The 15,296-nt window shown below is 44.2% G+C and overlaps 1 non-coding gene across 1 annotated transcript in view; it reads left to right on the top strand.

The window, feature by feature from the left end:
• Nucleotides 1-15,026: 15,026 nt before the first annotated feature.
• LOC143350548 (small subunit ribosomal RNA) overlaps nt 15,027-15,296 on the top strand; it is a 1,933-nt gene continuing 1,663 nt past the window's right edge. Inside the window, exon 1 of the ribosomal RNA XR_013081165.1 lies at nt 15,027-15,296. This exon is cut by the window's right edge and continues 1,663 nt beyond it. This is a non-coding gene — a ribosomal RNA (small subunit ribosomal RNA).

The following is a 15,296-nucleotide window of genomic DNA, read 5'->3' as shown; positions in this document are numbered from 1 at the left end:
AATTATGTACGATGCTGTTCAATTTAATATGATACCACTATTACAAAGTGGGTTAGGTCCGGGCTAGTGTTGCGGGGGTCTGGGGGGCGCAGCCCCCCAGTCAGCAAAACGAATTTAGTACGATACTGTTCAATTTAATTTGATACCGCTATTACAAAATGGGTTAGGTCTGGGCTAGTGTAGCGGGGGTTTGGGGGGCGCAGCCCCCCATTCAGCAAAACGAATTTAGTACGATGCTGTTCAATTTAATATGATACCGCTATTACAAAGTGGGTTAGGTCCGGGCTAGTGTTGCGGGGGTCTGGGGCGCGCAGACCCCAGTCAGCAAAACGAATTCAATATGATGCTGTTCAATTTAATATGATACCGCTATTACAAAGGGGGTTAGGTCTGGGCTAGTGTAGCGGGGGTCTGGGGGGCGCAGACCCCTGTCAGCAAAACGAATTTAGTACGATGCTGTTCAATTTAATTTGATACCGCTATTACAAAATGGGTTAGGTCTGGGCTAGTGTAGCGGGGGTTTGGGGGGCGCAGCCCCCCATTCAGCAAAACGAATTTAGTACGATGCTGTTCAATTTAATATGATACCGCTATTACAAAGTGGGTTAGGTCCGGGCTAGTGTTGCGGGGGTCTGGGGGGCGCAGCCCCCCAGTCAGCAAAACGAATTTAGTACGATACTGTTCAATTTAATTTGATACCGCTATTACAAAATGGGTTAGGTCTGGGCTAGTGTAGCGGGGGTTTGGGGGGCGCAGCCCCCCATTCAGCAAAACGAATTAAGTACGATGCTGTTCAATTTAATATGATACCACTATTACAAAGTGGGTTTGGTCTGGGCTAGTGTAGCGGGGGTCTGGGGGGCGCAGACCCCAGTCAGCAAAACGAATTCAATATGATGCTGTTCAACCCCTCGGGAATTTTTAATTTCTGTTTTATTCACCGTAATGCTCATGGAACGTACTTTCATATTCTTGTTTTTTGCTTCACGAAAATTTTTGTACACTAATTACTTTTTAATAGGAAAACGTGCAACGGCAAACTCCTTCCTAGGGTCACTGGGAAGATGACATTGACAAAATATGTTAAGATCAGCCGCCCCTATGCGTAAAGTATGTCGTTTTTCCATTTTTTCACCCCGGAGCGACACCAACATTGTGTTGCAATTTTAAACCGCGCGGTTAAACGGCGGGCCAAACAGTCGCTGGTTTATGCAACAACAACCATCAAACTAGTAGGAGAATACACGCCCGTGATAGTATAGGAGATTCCCACTGTCCCTATCTTTTTTTTTATCTCGGACATATATATACCGGCTTATCGTCAATAACTCGAAAACCAGCACGTTAAGGCCAATTTTGGTCTATACGATTCTTATGCAGTTTTAGATTCTCTACACGGTCCAATGATCGTTTTATTTTTTTGTCGAATTTTGAGAATTTTTTTTTTTTTTTCTCGAAAACGAGCTCGTCGACCTGCACTTTTGACGACGCCATCGTGTTCCCCGGATTTTTTCCTGCAAGATAGGGTGGCGATTTTTTGTCCTACGATGATTTTTGACGCCGGAGCGATGATTCGGAGCAGAGCGGACTTAGAAACTTTCGCGCGTCGACCGCCGGACCGATCGCTCCAGGCTGTTTTTCGTCAATAACTCGAAAACGAGCACGGTAACGCTCGTTTTCGCCCGTACGATACTTGTACCGTTTACCGTTGGCTACCTGGCAGATGGTTTGTTTTTTTTTTATCTCGAATTTTGAGAGCTTTTTTAACTTTTTTCTCAAAAACGAGCACGTGAACGCCAATTTTCGTCTATACGATTCTTATGCAGTTTTATATTCTCTACACGGTCCACTGATCGTTTTATTTTTTTGTCGAATTTTGAGAATTTTTTTTTTTTTTTCTCGAAAACGAGCTCGACGACCTGCACTTTTGACGACGCCATCGTGTTCCCCGGATTTTTTCCTGCAAGACAGGGTTGCGATTTTTTGTCCTACGACGATTTTTGACGCCGGAGCGATGATTCGGAGCAGAGCGGACTTAGAAACTTTCGCGCGTCGACCGCCGGACCGATCGCTCCAGGCTGTTTTTCGTCAATAACTCGAAAACGAGCACGGTAACGCTCGTTTTCGCCCGTACGATACTTGTACCGTTTACCGTTGGCTACCTGGCAGATGGTTTGTTTTTTTTTTATCTCGAATTTTGAGAGCTTTTTTAACTTTTTTCTCAAAAACGAGCACGTGAACGCCAATTTTCGTCTATACGATTCTTATGCAGTTTTATATTCTCTACACGGTCCACTGATCGTTTTATTTTTTTGTCGAATTTTGAGAATTGTTTTTTTTTTTTCTCGAAAACGAGCTCGACGACCTGCACTTCTGACGACGCCATCGTGTTCCCCGGATTTTTTCCTGCAAGATAGCGTGTCGATTTTTTGTCCTACGACGATTTTTGACGCCGGAGCGGTGTTTCGGAGCAGAGCGGACTTAGAAACTTTCGCGCGTCGACCGCCGGACCGATCGCTCCAGGCTGTTTTTCGTCAATAACTCGAAAACGAGCACGGTAACGCTCGTTTTCGCCCGTACGATACTTGTACCGTTTTCCGTTGGCTACCTGGTGGATGGTTTTTGTTTTTTTTACCTCGAAGTTTGAGAGCTTTTTTAATTTTTTCCACAAAAACGAGCACGTGAACGCCAATTTTCGTCTATACGATTCTTATGCAGTTTTAGATTCTCTACACGGTCCACTGATCGTTTTATTTTTTTGTCGAATTTTGAGAATTTTTTTTTTTTTTTCTCGAAAACGAGCTCGACGACCTGCACTTTTGACGACGCCATCGTGTTCCCCGGATTTTTTCCTGCAAGATAGGGTGGCGATTTTTTGTCCTACGACGATTTTTGACGCCGGAGCGATGATTCGGAGCAGAGCGGACTTAGAAAGTTTCGCGCGTCGACCGCCGGACCGATCGCTCCAGGCTGTTTTTCGTCAATAACTCGAAAACGAGCACGGTAACGCTCGTTTTCGCCCGTACGATACTTGTACCGTTTACCGTTGGCTACCTGGTAGATGGTTTTTTTTTTTTTTATCTCGAATTTTGAGAGCTTTTTTAACTTTTTTCTCAAAAACGAGCACGTGAACGCCAATTTTGGTCTATACGATTCTTATGCAGTTTTAGATTCTCTACACGGTCCACTGATCGTTTTATTTTTTTGTCGAGTTTTGAGAATTTTTTTTTTTTTTTCTCGAAAACTAGCTCGACGACCTGCACTTTTGACGACGCCATCGTGTTCCCCGGATTTTTTCCTGCAAGATAGGCTGGCGATTTTTTGTCCTACTCCCATATTCGTGTCTTTTTGCTTAACGAAATCTTTTATATACTAATAACTTTTTAATAAAAAAACGTGCGACGGCAAAATCCGTCTTAGAGTCACTGGGGTGGTGACATGACAAAATATGTTAAGATCAGCCGCCCCTATGCGTAAAGTATGTCGTTTTTCCATTTTTTCACCCCGGAGCGACACCAACATTGTGTTGCAATTTTAAACCGCGCGGTTAAACGGCGGGCCAAACAGTCGCTGGTTTATGCAACAACAACCATCAAACTAGTAGGAGAATACACGCCCGTGATAGTATAGGAGATTCCCACTGTCCCTATCTTTTTTTTTATCTCGGACATATATATACCGGCTTATCGTCAATAACTCGAAAACCAGCACGTTAAGGCCAATTTTGGTCTATACGATTCTTATGCAGTTTTAGATTCTCTACACGGTCCAATGATCGTTTTATTTTTTTGTCGAATTTTGAGAATTTTTTTTTTTTTTTCTCGAAAACGAGCTCGTCGACCTGCACTTTTGACGACGCCATCGTGTTCCCCGGATTTTTTCCTGCAAGATAGGGTGGCGATTTTTTGTCCTACGATGATTTTTGACGCCGGAGCGATGATTCGGAGCAGAGCGGACTTAGAAACTTTCGCGCGTCGACCGCCGGACCGATCGCTCCAGGCTGTTTTTCGTCAATAACTCGAAAACGAGCACGGTAACGCTCGTTTTCGCCCGTACGATACTTGTACCGTTTACCGTTGGCTACCTGGCAGATGGTTTGTTTTTTTTTTATCTCGAATTTTGAGAGCTTTTTTAACTTTTTTCTCAAAAACGAGCACGTGAACGCCAATTTTCGTCTATACGATTCTTATGCAGTTTTATATTCTCTACACGGTCCACTGATCGTTTTATTTTTTTGTCGAATTTTGAGAATTTTTTTTTTTTTTTCTCGAAAACGAGCTCGACGACCTGCACTTTTGACGACGCCATCGTGTTCCCCGGATTTTTTCCTGCAAGACAGGGTTGCGATTTTTTGTCCTACGACGATTTTTGACGCCGGAGCGATGATTCGGAGCAGAGCGGACTTAGAAACTTTCGCGCGTCGACCGCCGGACCGATCGCTCCAGGCTGTTTTTCGTCAATAACTCGAAAACGAGCACGGTAACGCTCGTTTTCGCCCGTACGATACTTGTACCGTTTACCGTTGGCTACCTGGCAGATGGTTTGTTTTTTTTTTATCTCGAATTTTGAGAGCTTTTTTAACTTTTTTCTCAAAAACGAGCACGTGAACGCCAATTTTCGTCTATACGATTCTTATGCAGTTTTATATTCTCTACACGGTCCACTGATCGTTTTATTTTTTTGTCGAATTTTGAGAATTGTTTTTTTTTTTTCTCGAAAACGAGCTCGACGACCTGCACTTCTGACGACGCCATCGTGTTCCCCGGATTTTTTCCTGCAAGATAGCGTGTCGATTTTTTGTCCTACGACGATTTTTGACGCCGGAGCGGTGTTTCGGAGCAGAGCGGACTTAGAAACTTTCGCGCGTCGACCGCCGGACCGATCGCTCCAGGCTGTTTTTCGTCAATAACTCGAAAACGAGCACGGTAACGCTCGTTTTCGCCCGTACGATACTTGTACCGTTTTCCGTTGGCTACCTGGTGGATGGTTTTTGTTTTTTTTACCTCGAAGTTTGAGAGCTTTTTTAATTTTTTCCACAAAAACGAGCACGTGAACGCCAATTTTCGTCTATACGATTCTTATGCAGTTTTAGATTCTCTACACGGTCCACTGATCGTTTTATTTTTTTGTCGAATTTTGAGAATTTTTTTTTTTTTTTCTCGAAAACGAGCTCGACGACCTGCACTTTTGACGACGCCATCGTGTTCCCCGGATTTTTTCCTGCAAGATAGGGTGGCGATTTTTTGTCCTACGACGATTTTTGACGCCGGAGCGATGATTCGGAGCAGAGCGGACTTAGAAAGTTTCGCGCGTCGACCGCCGGACCGATCGCTCCAGGCTGTTTTTCGTCAATAACTCGAAAACGAGCACGGTAACGCTCGTTCTCGCCCGTACGATACTTGTACCGTTTACCGTTGGCTACCTGGTGGACGGTTTTTTTTTTTTTTATCTCGAACTTTGAGAGCTTTTTTAATTTTTCCCGCAAAAACGAGCACGTGAACGCCAATTTTCGTCTATACGATTCTTATGCAGTTTTAGATTCTCTACACGGTCCAGTGATCGTTTTATTTTTTTGTCGAATTTTGAGAATTGTTTTTTTTTTTTCTCGAAAACGAGCTCGACGACCTGCACTTTTGACGACGCCATCGTGTTCCCCGGATTTTTTCCTGCAAGATAGCGTGTCGATTTTTTGTCCTACGACGATTTTTGACGCCGGAGCGGTGTTTCGGAGCAGAGCGGACTTAGAAAGTTTCGCGCGTCGACCGCCGGACCGATCGCTCCAGGCTGTTTTTCGTCAATAACTCGAAAACGAGCACGGTAACGCTCGTTTTCGCCCGTACGATACTTGTACCGTTTTCCGTTGGCTACCTGGTGGATGGTTTTTGTTTTTTTTACCTCGAAGTTTGAGAGCTTTTTTAATTTTTTCCACAAAAACGAGCACGTGAACGCCAATTTTCGTCTATACGATTCTTATGCAGTTTTAGATTCTCTACAGGGTCCACTTATCGTTTTATTTTTTTGTCGAATTTTGAGAATTTTTTTTTTTTTTTCTCGAAAACGAGCTCGACGACCTGCACTTTTGACGACGCCATCGTGTTCCCCGGATTTTTTCCTGCAAGATAGGGTGGCGATTTTTTGTCCTACGACGATTTTTGACGCCGGAGCGATGATTCGGAGCAGAGCGGACTTAGAAACTTTCGCGCGTCGACCGCCGGACCGATCGCTCCAGGCTGTTTTTCGCCAATAACTCGAAAACGAGCACGGTAACGCTCGTTTTCGCCCGTACGATACTTGTACCGTTTACCGTTGGCTACCTGGTGGACGGTTTTTTTTTTTTTTATCTCGAACTTTGAGAGCTTTTTTAATTTTTCCCGCAAAAACGAGCACGTGAACGCCAATTTTCGTCTATACGATTCTTATGCAGTTTTAGATTCTCTACACGGTCCAGTGATCGTTTTATTTTTTTGTCGAATTTTGAGAATTGTTTTTTTTTTTTCTCGAAAACGAGCTCGACGACCTGCACTTTTGACGACGCCATCGTGTTCCCCGGATTTTTTCCTGCAAGATAGCGTGTCGATTTTTTGTCCTACGACGATTTTTGACGCCGGAGCGGTGTTTCGGAGCAGAGCGGACTTAGAAACTTTCGCGCGTCGACCGCCGGACCGATCGCTCCAGGCTGTTTTTCGTCAATAACTCGAAAACGAGCACGGTAACGCTCGTTTTCGCCCGTACGATACTTGTACCGTTTTCCGTTGGCTACCTGGTGGATGGTTTTTGTTTTTTTTACCTCGAAGTTTGAGAGCTTTTTTAATTTTTTCCACAAAAACGAGCACGTGAACGCCAATTTTCGTCTATACGATTCTTATGCAGTTTTAGATTCTCTACACGGTCCACTGATCGTTTTATTTTTTTGTCGAAGTTTGAGAATTTTTTTTTTTTTTTCTCGAAAACGAGCTCGACGACCTGCACTTTTGACGACGCCATCGTGTTCCCCGGATTTTTTCCTGCAAGATAGGGTGGCGATTTTTTGTCCTACGACGATTTTTGACGCCGGAGCGATGATTCGGAGCAGAGCGGACTTAGAAACTTTCGCGCGTCGACCGCCGGACCGATCGCTCCAGGCTGTTTTTCGTCAATAACTCGAAAACGAGCACGGTAACGCTCGTTTTCGCCCGTACGATACTTGTACCGTTTTCCGTTGGCTACCTGGTGGATGGTTTTTGTTTTTTTTACCTCGAAGTTTGAGAGCTTTTTTAATTTTTTCCACAAAAACGAGCACGTGAACGCCAATTTTCGTCTATACGATTCTTATGCAGTTTTAGATTCTCTACACGGTCCACTGATCGTTTTATTTTTTTGTCGAATTTTGAGAATTTTTTTTTTTTTTTCTCGAAAACGAGCTCGACGACCTGCACTTTTGACGACGCCATCGTGTTCCCCGGATTTTTTCCTGCAAGATAGCGTGTCGATTTTTTGTCCTACGACGATTTTTGACGCCGGAGCGGTGTTTCGGAGCAGAGCGGACTTAGAAACTTTCGCGCGTCGACCGCCGGACCGATCGCTCCAGGCTGTTTTTCGCCAATAACTCGAAAACGAGCACGGTAACGCTCGTTTTCGCCCGTACGATACTTGTACCGTTTACCGTTGGCTACCTGGTGGACGGTTTTTTTTTTTTTTATCTCGAACTTTGAGAGCTTTTTTAATTTTTCCCGCAAAAACGAGCACGTGAACGCCAATTTTCGTCTATACGATTCTTATGCAGTTTTAGATTCTCTACACGGTCCAGTGATCGTTTTATTTTTTTGTCGAATTTTGAGAATTGTTTTTTTTTTTTCTCGAAAACGAGCTCGACGACCTGCACTTCTGACGACGCCATCGTGTTCCCCGGATTTTTTCCTGCAAGATAGCGTGTCGATTTTTTGTCCTACGACGATTTTTGACGCCGGAGCGGTGTTTCGGAGCAGAGCGGACTTAGAAACTTTCGCGCGTCGACCGCCGGACCGATCGCTCCAGGCTGTTTTTCGTCAATAACTCGAAAACGAGCACGGTAACGCTCGTTTTCGCCCGTACGATACTTGTACCGTTTTCCGTTGGCTACCTGGTGGATGGTTTTTGTTTTTTTTACCTCGAAGTTTGAGAGCTTTTTTAATTTTTTCCACAAAAACGAGCACGTGAACGCCAATTTTCGTCTATACGATTCTTATGCAGTTTTAGATTCTCTACACGGTCCACTGATCGTTTTATTTTTTTGTCGAATTTTGAGAATTTTTTTTTTTTTTTCTCGAAAACGAGCTCGACGACCTGCACTTTTGACGACGCCATCGTGTTCCCCGGATTTTTTCCTGCAAGATAGGGTGGCGATTTTTTGTCCTACGACGATTTTTGACGCCGGAGCGATGATTCGGAGCAGAGCGGACTTAGAAAGTTTCGCGCGTCGACCGCCGGACCGATCGCTCCAGGCTGTTTTTCGTCAATAACTCGAAAACGAGCACGGTAACGCTCGTTTTCGCCCGTACGATACTTGTACCGTTTACCGTTGGCTACCTGGTGGACGGTTTTTTTTTTTTTTATCTCGAACTTTGAGAGCTTTTTTAATTTTTCCCGCAAAAACGAGCACGTGAACGCCAATTTTCGTCTATACGATTCTTATGCAGTTTTAGATTCTCTACACGGTCCAGTGATCGTTTTATTTTTTTGTCGAATTTTGAGAATTGTTTTTTTTTTTTCTCGAAAACGAGCTCGACGACCTGCACTTTTGACGACGCCATCGTGTTCCCCGGATTTTTTCCTGCAAGATAGCGTGTCGATTTTTTGTCCTACGACGATTTTTGACGCCGGAGCGGTGTTTCGGGGCAGAGCGGACTTAGAAACTTTCGCGCGTCGACCGCCGGACCGATCGCTCCAGGCTGTTTTTCGTCAATAACTCGAAAACGAGCACGGTAACGCTCGTTTTCGCCCGTACGATACTTGTACCGTTTTCCGTTGGCTACCTGGTGGATGGTTTTTGTTTTTTTTACCTCGAAGTTTGAGAGCTTTTTTAATTTTTTCCACAAAAACGAGCACGTGAACGCCAATTTTCGTCTATACGATTCTTATGCAGTTTTAGATTCTCTACACGGTCCACTGGTCGTTTTATTTTTTTGTCGAATTTTGAGAATTTTTTTTTTTTTTTCTCGAAAACGAGCTCGACGACCTGCACTTTTGACGACGCCATCGTGTTCCCCGGATTTTTTTCTGCAAGATAGGGTGGCGATTTTTTGTCCTACGACGATTTTTGACGCCGGAGCGATGATTCGGAGCAGAGCTGACTTAGAAACTTTCGCGCGTCGACCGCCGGACCGATCGCTCCAGGCTGTTTCTCGCCAATAACTCGAAAACGAGCACGGTAACGCTCGTTTTCGCCCGTACGATACTTGTACCGTTTACCGTTGGCTACCTGGTAGATGGTTTTTTTTTTTTTTATCTCGAATTTTGAGAGCTTTTTTAACTTTTTTCTCAAAAACGAGCGCGTGAACGCCAATTTTCGTCTATACGATTCTTATGCAGTTTTAGATTCTCTACACGGTCCAGTGATCGTTTTATTTTTTTGTCGAATTTTGAGAATTTTTTTTTTTTTTTCTCGAAAACGAGCTCGACGACCTGCACTTTTGACGACGCCATCGTGTTCCCCGGATTTTTTCCTGCAAGATAGCGTGTCGATTTTTTGTCCTACGACGATTTTTGACGCCGGAGCGGTGTTTCGGAGCAGAGCGGACTTAGAAAGTTTCGCGCGTCGACCGCCGGACCGATCGCTCCAGGCTGTTTTTCGTCAATAACTCGAAAACGAGCACGGTAACGCTCGTTTTCGCCCGTACGATACTTGTACCGTTTTCCGTTGGCTACCTGGTGGATGGTTTTTGTTTTTTTTACCTCGAAGTTTGAGAGCTTTTTTAATTTTTTCCACAAAAACGAGCACGTGAACGCCAATTTTCGTCTATACGATTCTTATGCAGTTTTAGATTCTCTACACGGTCCACTGATCGTTTTATTTTTTTGTCGAATTTTGAGAATTTTTTTTTTTTTTTCTCGAAAACGAGCTCGACGACCTGCACTTTTGACGACGCCATCGTGTTCCCCGGATTTTTTCCTGCAAGATAGGGTGGCGATTTTTTGTCCTACGACGATTTTTGACGCCGGAGCGATGATTCGGAGCAGAGCGGACTTAGAAACTTTCGCGCGTCGACCGCCGGACCGATCGCTCCAGGCTGTTTTTCGCCAATAACTCGAAAACGAGCACGGTAACGCTCGTTTTCGCCCGTACGATACTTGTACCGTTTACCGTTGGCTACCTGGTAGATGGTTTTTTTTTTTTTTATCTCGAATTTTGAGAGCTTTTTTAACTTTTTTCTCAAAAACGAGCGCGTGAACGCCAATTTTCGTCTATACGATTCTTATGCAGTTTTAGATTCTCTACACGGTCCACTGATCGTTTTATTTTTTTGTCGAATTTTGAGAATTTTTTTTTTTTTTTCTCGAAAACGAGCTCGACGACCTGCACTTTTGACGACGCCATCGTGTTCCCCGGATTTTTTCCTGCAAGATAGCGTGTCGATTTTTTGTCCTACGACGATTTTTGACGCCGGAGCGGTGTTTCGGGGCAGAGCGGACTTAGAAACTTTCGCGCGTCGACCGCCGGACCGATCGCTCCAGGCTGTTTTTCGTCAATAACTCGAAAACGAGCACGGTAACGCTCGTTTTCGCCCGTACGATACTTGTACCGTTTTCCGTTGGCTACCTGGTGGATGGTTTTTGTTTTTTTTACCTCGAAGTTTGAGAGCTTTTTTAATTTTTTCCACAAAAACGAGCACGTGAACGCCAATTTTCGTCTATACGATTCTTATGCAGTTTTAGATTCTCTACACGGTCCACTGATCGTTTTATTTTTTTGTCGAATTTTGAGAATTTTTTTTTTTTTTTCTCGAAAACGAGCTCGACGACCTGCACTTTTGACGACGCCATCGTGTTCCCCGGATTTTTTTCTGCAAGATAGGGTGGCGATTTTTTGTCCTACGACGATTTTTGACGCCGGAGCGATGATTCGGAGCAGAGCTGACTTAGAAACTTTCGCGCGTCGACCGCCGGACCGATCGCTCCAGGCTGTTTCTCGCCAATAACTCGAAAACGAGCACGGTAACGCTCGTTTTCGCCCGTACGATACTTGTACCGTTTACCGTTGGCTACCTGGTAGATGGTTTTTTTTTTTTTTATCTCGAATTTTGAGAGCTTTTTTAACTTTTTTCTCAAAAACGAGCGCGTGAACGCCAATTTTCGTCTATACGATTCTTATGCAGTTTTAGATTCTCTACACGGTCCAGTGATCGTTTTATTTTTTTGTCGAATTTTGAGAATTTTTTTTTTTTTTTCTCGAAAACGAGCTCGACGACCTGCACTTTTGACGACGCCATCGTGTTCCCCGGATTTTTTCCTGCAAGATAGCGTGTCGATTTTTTGTCCTACGACGATTTTTGACGCCGGAGCGGTGTTTCGGAGCAGAGCGGACTTAGAAAGTTTCGCGCGTCGACCGCCGGACCGATCGCTCCAGGCTGTTTTTCGTCAATAACTCGAAAACGAGCACGGTAACGCTCGTTTTCGCCCGTACGATACTTGTACCGTTTTCCGTTGGCTACCTGGTGGATGGTTTTTGTTTTTTTTACCTCGAAGTTTGAGAGCTTTTTTAATTTTTTCCACAAAAACGAGCACGTGAACGCCAATTTTCGTCTATACGATTCTTATGCAGTTTTAGATTCTCTACACGGTCCACTGATCGTTTTATTTTTTTGTCGAATTTTGAGAATTTTTTTTTTTTTTTCTCGAAAACGAGCTCGACGACCTGCACTTTTGACGACGCCATCGTGTTCCCCGGATTTTTTCCTGCAAGATAGGGTGGCGATTTTTTGTCCTACGACGATTTTTGACGCCGGAGCGATGATTCGGAGCAGAGCGGACTTAGAAACTTTCGCGCGTCGACCGCCGGACCGATCGCTCCAGGCGGTTTTTCGTCAATAACTCGAAAACGAGCACGGTAACGCTCGTTTTCGCCCGTACGATACTTGTACCGTTTACCGTTGGCTACCTGGTGGACGGTTTTTTTTTTTTTTATCTCGAACTTTGAGAGCTTTTTTAATTTTTCCCGCAAAAACGAGCACGTGAACGCCAATTTTCGTCTATACGATTCTTATGCAGTTTTAGATTCTCTACACGGTCCAGTGATCGTTTTATTTTTTTGTCGAATTTTGAGAATTGTTTTTTTTTTTTCTCGAAAACGAGCTCGACGACCTGCACTTTTGACGACGCCATCGTGTTCCCCGGATTTTTTCCTGCAAGATAGCGTGTCGATTTTTTGTCCTACGACGATTTTTGACGCCGGAGCGGTGTTTCGGGGCAGAGCGGACTTAGAAACTTTCGCGCGTCGACCGCCGGACCGATCGCTCCAGGCTGTTTTTCGTCAATAACTCGAAAACGAGCACGGTAACGCTCGTTTTCGCCCGTACGATACTTGTACCGTTTTCCGTTGGCTACCTGGTAGATGGTTTTTTTTTTTTTTATCTCGAATTTTGAGAGCTTTTTTAACTTTTTTCTCAAAAACGAGCGCGTGAACGCCAATTTTCGTCTATACGATTCTTATGCAGTTTTAGATTCTCTACACGGTCCAGTGATCGTTTTATTTTTTTGTCGAATTTTGAGAATTTTTTTTTTTTTTTCTCGAAAACGAGCTCGACGACCTGCACTTTTGACGACGCCATCGTGTTCCCCGGATTTTTTCCTGCAAGATAGCGTGTCGATTTTTTGTCCTACGACGATTTTTGACGCCGGAGCGGTGTTTCGGAGCAGAGCGGACTTAGAAAGTTTCGCGCGTCGACCGCCGGACCGATCGCTCCAGGCTGTTTTTCGTCAATAACTCGAAAACGAGCACGGTAACGCTCGTTTTCGCCCGTACGATACTTGTACCGTTTTCCGTTGGCTACCTGGTGGATGGTTTTTGTTTTTTTTACCTCGAAGTTTGAGAGCTTTTTTAATTTTTTCCACAAAAACGAGCACGTGAACGCCAATTTTCGTCTATACGATTCTTATGCAGTTTTAGATTCTCTACACGGTCCACTTATCGTTTTATTTTTTTGTCGAATTTTGAGAATTTTTTTTTTTTTTTCTCGAAAACGAGCTCGACGACCTGCACTTTTGACGACGCCATCGTGTTCCCCGGATTTTTTCCTGCAAGATAGCGTGTCGATTTTTTGTCCTAGCTCAATTATTAAGGAAGTTACGGTTTCTTGATTTTTCGGTATGTTCGAACTGGTCTTTTAGGCGGGCGCTCGGTCGCGCGGTGCTTTCGCATCGACCGACGTACCGATCGGCGGCGACGGTTTTTCGTCTATATCTCGAAAACTAGTACGCTAACACATATTTTGACCTATATGATATTTGTTCAGTGTAATTTTTTCTATCTGGTAGGCTGGTTTTTTTTTTTTTATCTCGAATTTTTTGAACGTTTTTGTTTTTTTCTCGAAAACTAGCGCGACGACCGATATTTTTAACTACGGTTTTGAATTCGTCTAATTTTTGCCTACAAGATAGCGTGTCGAGTTTTTGTCCTGCGACGATTTTGACCATTTTTTCATTTTTTTCTCGAAAACGAGCACGGCAATCTATATTTTTAACGACGGCATCGTGTTCCCCTGCTTTTTTCCTACAAGATAGCGTTTTTTTTTTTGCCCTAGCTCAATTATTAAGGAAATTACAGGTGTTGGTTTTCGCTCTAAGTTATAACAGGCCGTTCGGGCGGGCGGTTGGGTCGCGCGGTTCCCCCCATAAGCGGCCGTGCGTAAGCCCGTGCGTCGCCGGCGTTCCGGCGGGCGCCTCGGTACCTATAAGAGAAGCGACGGTCCGGTCGAGTCGGTCGGGGCAGCGTCGAGCGTACGGCTATTCTTCGACCTCGGTTGAGAAGCAGTCGTCGCTCCTCGGGATTTCATCCTGACTGTTCTGTATCGTGCTCGTTCCAGACTTTCTCCACACTGCATTGCCACGAGTCGGTGTCTTTGACCGAATGGCTCTTGAAGTGGTATAAGCGTCTCGAGTGACGTTGGTGACTTGTATACGTTTAAAATATGTATACTCGTACTATCCGAGCATCAACTCTTCAGTCCGAGCGATTGAAAATTTTGTGAAAACCATAAACTGGCACTACACTCTACGGAGCGTAGCTTAAAAGGCAAAAATTGTATGGAACTACGGTTCGTACTCTGGAAAGTGAGCAAAGAATGAAATACAGGTGTCTGACCTCGACATAACAGTACGGCGCCGAATACGTGCTTTCTCGACCAGCACATACGCGCTTTCTCGTTTTTGTCCAGCATGAATGCTTAGTCTTCGGGCCTGGCAATACGTGCTTCCACGATCGATGCCCAGCGTGAATAAGTGCCCGAGATGTTCAGCATGAGCGCAGCTCTACGTACTTTGTCGTTGTGGGATACCATTATACAATAATGTTCTGTTGTGAAGTAAAATACGAAACGAGAGAGTTTGGTGGTGACTCTGTCGAGAAAAAGCAAATATAAACGAGAGAGTTGGTGGTTTCTCTGTCGAGAAAAAGCAAATATAAACGAGAGAGAGTTGGTGGTGACTCTGTCGAGAAAAAGCAAATATAAGAGAGTTAGTTGGTGGTGGCTCTGTCGAGAAAAAGCAAATATAAGAGAGTTAGTTGGTGGTCGCTCTCTCGAAAAATGAAATTAAATTAAATAAACGAGAGTTTGGGGAGCTCTCGGAAAAGTGAAAGAAACTAAACGAAGGAGAGGGTTTTTGGTGGTACCCTCTCTATACATATATAATATTATAACACAAGAGAGGAAGAGGTGGCTCTCAAGTCTTTCGAACGAAAGACTAAAATTTGATGTTGAAAGAAGGAGTTTTTTATGTGTCGTCGTCCGTTCTCCTTCAGAGTCGGCGACGAAGAATAAAATTGAGAGAATATTACAAAAGAACTTTACTCAAGTTCCCTGGTTGATCCTGCCAGTAGTCATATGCTTGTCTCAAAGATTAAGCCATGCATGTCTCAGTACACGCCGTATTAAGGTGAAACCGCGAATGGCTCATTAAATCAGTTATGGTTCCTTTGATCGTACCCACATTTACTTGGATAACTGTGGTAATTCTAGAGCTAATACATGCAAAACAGAGTTCGTCCCAGTGATGGGAGGAACGCTTTTATTAGATCAAAACCAATCGGTGGTCTGGACGGGCATTATTGTCCGTTCGTTCATCGT

The sequence above is a fragment of the Colletes latitarsis genome, chromosome 14 (assembly GCF_051014445.1).
Source record: "Colletes latitarsis isolate SP2378_abdomen chromosome 14, iyColLati1, whole genome shotgun sequence".
Classification (NCBI taxonomy): Eukaryota; Metazoa; Arthropoda; class Insecta; order Hymenoptera; family Colletidae; genus Colletes; species Colletes latitarsis.
The sequence above is the reverse complement of the archived record's forward strand: the minus strand, read 5'-3'. Positions and strand labels throughout refer to the sequence as shown.